Source organism: Poromitra crassiceps, assembly GCF_964638095.1.
Source record: "Poromitra crassiceps genome assembly, chromosome: 6".
NCBI lineage: Eukaryota > Metazoa > Chordata > Actinopteri > Beryciformes > Melamphaidae > Poromitra > Poromitra crassiceps.
In genome coordinates, this window is record NC_139627.1 from 57,735,540 (window position 1) to 57,743,976 (window position 8,437).

Genomic DNA, 8,437 nt, shown 5'->3' on the forward strand with positions numbered 1-8,437 from the left:
AGACTCTCTGTTCTTTCTTTTGATATATTCACTGTTTACATTTTAGAAGCAAAAATATGATTGTTTTTTTTGATTGTCCTCTTTACAACACAGCTGAGATCTTTTCCATGTGCTTCTAAGAGGAGAGAGAGAAGATGAGTCCAAGAGAGAGAGAGAGAGAGAGAGAGAGAGAGAGAGAGAGAGAGAGAGAGAAAGAGAGAGAGAGAGAAAGAAAGAGAGAGAGAGAGAGAGAGAGAGAGAGAGAGAAAGAGAGAGAGAGAGAGAGAGAGAGAGAGAGAGAGAGAGAGAAAGAGAGAGAGAGAGAGAGAGAGAGAGAGAGAGAAAGAGAGAGAGAGAGAGAAAGAGATAGAACAAGAGGGAGAGAGAGAAAGAAAGGCAAAGAGGGGGAGCGAGAGAGTGAAAGAGAGAGAGAGAGAGGGGAGAGAGAGAGAGTGAAAGAGAGATACAAGAGGGGGAGAGATAGAGAGGAAGACAGAGAGAGTGGGAAATGTAAAAACATTACACTGCACATGACATCACTTTCCACCCCGCACAGTCATACAAACAACATGATGTCACAACACAGCACATAGCCATACATCCAAACAACATGATGTCACAACACAACACATAGCCATACATCCAACCAACATGATGTCACAACACAGCACATAGCCCTACATCCAACCAACATCATGTCACAACACAGCACATAGCCCTACATCCAACCAACATGATGTCACAACACAACACATAGCCATACATCCAAACAACATGATGTCACAACACAGCACATAGCCATACATCCAACCAACATGATGTCACAACACAGCACATAGCCATACATCCAAACAACATGATGTCACAACACAGCACATAGCCATACATCCAAACAACATGATGTCACAACACAGCACATAGCCATACATCCAAACAACATGATGTCACAACACAGCACATAGCCATACATCCAAACAACATGATGTCACAACACAGCACATAGCCATACATCCAACCTACATGATGGAGCATACAAAATAACAACCCCACACAGAACAAACCTCCTTATAGAATCTTTACATTTAGAATGAGATAGACAGCTCTCCCTCATCAACAGTGCACACTGCCCCCTGCAGGCACCACACATTTTGAAACCCCGGAACATCATTGACCAAAGAGTAGTATGCCAGTTCTGCCCTAAGGCGAGCAGAGACCCCCTGAACATACCGAGCCTGCCCCCCTGCATCTTGTTTCTCCTTGTCAGACACAAAGACAGTTCTGCCTGACCCAACAACAAGTTGATCAACACACGTTTGGCCCTCTTGCTAAAAGCATATTTTGGTCCCAAAATAAACAAAGTTTCCCTCAACCTCCTGAACAAAGTGGTCAAAACCTTCAAAACAGGTGCAACACGATGACATCGCACAAATACATGTTGAACAGATTCAGGCAGATGACAAAAAGGACATCCCACCGACATCCCACCCCCACACTCAAGTCCATCTTAGTCACCCGTGTGTTCGTTGCTATAGGCCCCATGCAGGATCCTCCACTGTAGGTCCCCTGACCTCTTATAAAGCAGCCTCCATCTAAAGCCTGCCATGCTCTGCTCACCCAGCATCTCCTGCCACTGATGCTCCCTGACCTCCTGGAGAGCCCTGATGTTCCTGACCTTGGTTACTGCCGCCTACAGGTGGACCCTCCCCTCCAACTCCCCAAACATCCCCAGACTCTCCCCCTCTCCTCCTCCCTGCCCCCAGTCTCAGCTGACACCAATAGAGAGCCTCTCCCTGAGGCTTGGAGGGGAGAGAGGGAGAGAGAGAGAGAAAGAGAGAGAGAAAGAGAGAGAGAGAGAGAGAGAGAGAGAGAGAGAGAGAGAGAGAGAGAGAGAGAGATGAGAGAGAGAGAAAGAGATTAGCCTGGTTTACAGCTGTGAAGAAAGTGATTGCTACGTGATGGAAAGCTCCTCACTGTCTGAGCTGCAGAGCCTGGCTTCTAATGTATTTAGATATAGTGAACTTACAGCAATCTACAGCCCGGGTTAGTTGGAAAATACTTGCTTTGAATCTCAAAGGCCTTTGAGAATGATTGCCTTATAGGGGGGGGGGGGGGGGCAGTTTTGTTTTTAATCTCAGTTTAATTTGAGGGTTTGTTTGTTTGTCTTTTTTTCGTTGTGGTTGTTTTTCCTTCCTTTTGTGACCTTCAATGTTTTCTTTGACTTAATGAATGTTATACATTGTTGTCTATTGACTGTTTTTTCATTGTTACCTGTTTCAAGACAGGTGATAATAAAAGAAAAGATTTTATCACACAAAAATGAGAGCTAGAAAGAGAGAGAGAGAGGGAGAGAGAGAGGGAGAGAGAGAGTGAAAGAGAGATATGAAGAGAGAGAAAGAGGGAGAGAGACTACGCTGCATACTGACACTAAGACAAATTCCTCCTATGTGATCTACACTGTATACTGACTGTTAGAGCCAGTTTCCAATTTCTCTATTTAATTATTCAAATTATTATATTATTCTTGTTTGATGATTATGATTCATTGTTATATTGGGTTTGAATTATTTGTCTAAAGTCTGTCTGATTTGGTTTATTTACTATTGGGTCTAATGGCCAATGAATTGGGGAGCCATAAAAGGATCTCCCCCTGCTGTCCTTTCAAATGTATTGCAGACAGCTAAGCCAATATATGTTATGTGAAGTGATTGCAGGTGTGTTGGACAGACAGGTGTGTGCTGATGGTGAGACGGGGAGCGGTACAGTTTTTTGACCGCAAAATAGCAAGTTCTTTGTGATCATTTTTTGTTTGGAAATAGTGCATTTATTAATGTTTTGCTGCACGCCTGAACTGCAAATAAATATGATTTGAAGCAACTTTAACAAGGACCTCTGTACCTAATTGTTTGGATGCGAGTCAGAACCCACAACCCCGTCAAAGGCAAGTGGCTATAGACCAAATCAGCGGGATGTTTACATTTACTTCCGGGTACCCCTGGGTCCACACATTATAATGGCGGTGAACGGCACAAACTGACGTGTTGAAGACAAAAACAGACAAAGAAGACAAAAATGGTTCGTCCGTGTTGTGTTGTTGTTTAATATCATTCATAACAACACTTTCACTAACGTTAGTGGAGACCAGACTAGCTAATTTACCTATTGGACCAGACTAGAGTAGACTTGACGCTAAATTAAATTAACGTGGCGTCGGTAGCTCTGTCTGTAACGTTAACGAGTCTGCTCTCGCCGAGAAGAGCCTGGTGATGCGAGGTTACGAGTCTGCAAAAAAACAGCGAGTTTGACCGACAAACAAACATTATTAGCTAGCTAACACTACATAAAACAAACACAGAAGAAAGGCTAGATACGTCGGACAAGCATGTTTACCAACCGTTTAACCATTTAAATTGAAAGTAGTCGGCCGAAAACAACGAGAGGGTTTGACAGCATTTATTTGACAACACGCACATTTAAACCTGCCGCCTTCCCCAAGTGGTACCCGGAAGTAAATTTGTTTACATGGTGACGTCACGGTGATTTGGTCTATTGAACTAATGTTTGTTAAGAAGCCACCACACTGACACTAAGACAAATTCCTCCTATGTGATCTACACTGCATACTGACACTAAGACAAATTCCTCCTATGTAATCTACACTGCATAATGACACTAAGACAAATTCCTCCTATGTAATCTACACTGCATACTGACACTAAGACAAATTCCCCCTATGTGATCTACACTGCATACTGACACCAAGACAAATTCCCCCTATGTGATCTACACTGCATACTGACACTAAGACAAATTCCCCCTATGTGATCTACACTGCATAATGACACTAAGACAAATTCCTCCTATGTAATCTACACTACATACTGACACTAAGACAAATTCCCCCTATGTGATCTACACTGCATACTGACACCAAGACAAATTCCCCCTATGTGATCTACACTGCATACTGACACTAAGACAAATTCCTCCTATGTGATCTACACTGCATACTGACACTAAGACAAATTCCTCCTATGTAATCTACACTACATACTGACACTAAGACAAATTCCTCCTATGTAATCTACACTACATACTGACACTAAGACAAATTCCCCCTATGTGATCTACACTGCATACTGACACTAAGACAAATTCCTCCTATGTGATCTACACTGCATACTGACACTAAGACAAATTCCTCCTATGTGATCTACACTGCATACTGACACTAAGACAAATTCCTCCTATGTGATCTACACTGCATAATGACACTAAGACAAATTCCTCCTATGTAATCTACACTACATACTGACACTAAGACAAATTCCCCCTATGTGATCTACACTGCATACTGACACCAAGACAAATTCCCCCTATGTGATCTACACTGCATACTGACACTAAGACAAATTCCTCCTATGTGATCTACACTGCATACTGACACTAAGACAAATTCCTCCTATGTGATCTATGCTGCATACTGAAACTAAGACAAATTCCTCCTATGTGATCTACACTGCATACTGACACTAAGACAAATTCCTCCTATGTAATCTACACTGCATACTGACACTAAGACAAATTCCTCCTATGTAATCTACACTGCATACTGACACTAAGACAAATTCCTCCTATGTGATCTACACTGCATACTGACACTAAGACAAATTCCCCCTATGTGATCTACACTACATACTGACACTAAGACAAATTCCTCCTATGTGATCTACACTGCATACTGACACTAAGACAACTTCCTCCTATGTAATCTACACTGCATACTGACACTAAGACAAATTCCTCCTATGTGATCTACACTACATACTGACACTAAGACAAATTCCTCCTATGTGATCTACACTGCATACTGACACTAAGACAAATTCCTCCTATGTAATCTACACTACATACTGACACTAAGACAAATTCCTCCTATGTAATCTACACTGCATACTGACACTAAGACAAATTCCTCCTATGTGATCTACACTGCATAATGACACTAAGACAAATTCCTCCTATGTAATCTACACTGCATAATGACACTAAGACAAATTCCTCCTATGTAATCTACACTGCATACTGACACTAAGACAAATTCCTCCTATGTGATCTACACTACATACTGACACTAAGACAAATTCCTCCTATGTAATCTACACTGCATAATGACACTAAGACAAATTCCTCCTATGTAATCTACACTGCATAATGACACTAAGACAAATTCCTCCTATGTAATCTACACTGCATAATGACACTAAGACAAATTCCTCCTATGTAATCTACACTGCATAATGACACTAAGACAAATTCCTCCTATGTGATCTACACTGCATACTGACACTAAGACAAATTCCTCCTATGTGATCTACACTACATACTGACACTAAGACAAATTCCTCCTATGTAATCTACACTGCATAATGACACTAAGACAAATTCCTCCTATGTAATCTACACTGCATACTGACACTAAGACAAATTCCTCCTATGTAATCTACACTGCATACTGACACTAAGACAAATTCCTCCTATGTAATCTACACTGCATAATGACACTAAGACAAATTCCTCCTATGTAATCTACACTGCATAATGACACTAAGACAAATTCCTCCTATGTGATCTACACTGCATACTGACACTAAGACAAATTCCTCCTATGTGATCTACACTACATACTGACACTAAGACAAATTCCTCCTATGTAATCTACACTGCATAATGACACTAAGACAAATTCCTCCTATGTAATCTACACTGCATAATGACACTAAGACAAATTCCTCCTATGTAATCTACACTGCATAATGACACTAAGACAAATTCCTCCTATGTAATCTACACTGCATAATGACACTAAGACAAATTCCTCCTATGTAATCTACACTGCATACTGACACTAAGACAAATTCCTCCTATGTGATCTACACTACATACTGACACTAAGACAAATTCCTCCTATGTAATCTACACTGCATAATGACACTAAGACAAATTCCTCCTATGTAATCTACACTGCATACTGACACTAAGACAAATTCCTCCTATGTAATCTACACTGCATAATGACACTAAGACAAATTCCTCCTATGTAATCTACACTACATACTGACACTAAGACAAATTCCTCCTATGTAATCTACACTGCATACTGACACTAAGACAAATTCCTCCTATGTGATCTACACTGCATAATGACACTAAGACAAATTCCTCCTATGTAATCTACACTGCATAATGACACTAAGACAAATTCCTCCTATGTAATCTACACTGCATAATGACACTAAGACAAATTCCTCCTATGTAATCTACACTGCATAATGACACTAAGACAAATTCCTCCTATGTAATCTACACTGCATAATGACACTAAGACAAATTCCTCCTATGTAATCTACACTGCATAATGACACTAAGACAAATTCCTCCTATGTAATCTACACTGCATACTGACACTAAGACAAATTCCTCCTATGTAATCAACACTGCATAATGACACTAAGACAAATTCCTCCTATGTAATCTACACTGCATAATGACACTAAGACAAATTCCTCCTATGTGATCTACACTGCATACTGACACTAAGACAAATTCCTCCTATGTAATCTACACTACATACTGACACTAAGACAAATTCCTCCTATGTAATCTACACTGCATACTGACACCAGTGTTAATTTTGGCAGCTATTTTAGATTTAGTCTTAGTCTTAGTCTTTTGGACGAAAATGCTTTTTCGTTTAGTCACATTTTAGTCATTTCTATCATTGATAGTTTTAGTCTAATTTTAGTCGACGAAAACTCATTGCATTTTAGTCAAGTTTTAGTCATTAGTTTTAGTCAAAAAATGTATGTCTTTAAAATAATTAAATTATGTCAATACAGGTATTGGAAATTGTAATCAAGGTTGACAGGCTGCAATTCATAGTTAACTCTCTTAACACCTTTACTTGTTTCCTTACCAGTTTGATAGCTCTAGCAGAGACTCTACAATCGATGGAGATGGAATGCTGCCTTGCTGTAGGCTACTGATGATCTACTAAGATTGTCCAAAATAAACATGCTGGCTAACATGAACTGCTAACGTTACATACAGCAGCCACATATGCTGTTCTAGACACACTGGGGGACAGCAACAGGTCTGAATGGCTAAATTTCCCCCCATATGTTTCACTCAAACGTGGGACAATATTATGACTTCACTTGCTGTGACCAAAAGCCCTGCAGTTTTACTCATGACAAGCTTGTTAACTAACGTTAGCGCAAGCAAGCCAACGAACAGCCCATTCATTTGCAACAGGGTGTAGCTTACCGTAGCGTGCCTCTTTTAAGTTCGTTGTATATCCACATAACACATCGCGTATCTCCGCCTGTCGTCGTCACTACGGTGCACTGTTTTCCTTTCCGCTGGATTATAGGTAAAGTATAAATCAGTTCTATTTCTCGACAACCAAACTCTTCCTGTGTTGACCATGTTGGTTGAGGCTGGCCACCACGTAAACTCTGCTTGTAAACACGGAAGCACGTTGTGCCTGGTGGGTGTGGTAACAGCAAAGAGTATATAGAAACCAAGAGGAACACGCTGTCAACCAAACAAGGACAGGACGCATTTGCTGCAATTGCTGCTGAAATGTCATGCATTTTGAAAGTCCGACAGCCCACCCACTACGTTTTCGTCACGTCTCGTCTCGTCAACGAAAACAACAATACGTCTCGTCATATTTTCGTCAAGAAGAGCTATTTTTAGCTAGTCAACGTCTCGTCCTTCGTCATGAAAAAAAGGGGCGTTGACGAAATAATTTCGTCATCGTCATCGTTGACGAAATTAACACTGACTGACACTAAGACAAATTCCTCCTATGTGATCTACACTGCATACTGACACTAAGACAAATTCCTCCTATGTAATCTACACTGCATACTGACACTAAGACAAATTCCTCCTATGTAATCTACACTACATACTGACACTAAGACAAATTCCTCCTATGTAATCTACACTACATACTGACACTAAGACAAATTCCTCCTATGTGATCTACACTGCATACTAGGGCTGTGGCGATTCACTTATCTCCCGATTCGATACTATCACGATTCTTGGGTGCCGATTCGATTTATATTGCGATTCTTAAGTATTGCGATTCTACGATTATTGCGATTCGATATTACGATTTATTGCGATTTTTGTTTATTTTTTTCTTTTCTTTTTTCAGTTTGTTTGCTTTTTTACACTAGATTAGAACATGGGAAAAGTTGAATCATACACTAGAGACTGTATATTATATATCATGAGTAGGGCTTGGCGATATAGTTAAAAACAGGGGCGGACTGGGATCATAATTCAGGCCGGGCATTAGATACCAAGCAGGCCAGGCCGATATGGGCCAACGCGCGTGAAATTTGGGCCGTTTGAATCCAGATTTGGGCCGTTTGAAGTCCAATTT

General features: G+C 40.5%; 1 protein-coding gene across 1 annotated transcript in view; it reads left to right on the forward strand.

The window, feature by feature from the left end:
* The window catches only part of LOC310777988 (uncharacterized protein), a gene marked incomplete at its 5' end in the record, with an annotated part of 57,978 nt that extends 57,952 nt beyond the window's left edge, over positions 1-26 (forward strand). The window contains one exon of the mRNA XM_083638316.1: positions 1-26. This exon is cut by the window's left edge and continues 492 nt beyond it.
* Positions 27-8,437: the final 8,411 nt, after the last annotated feature.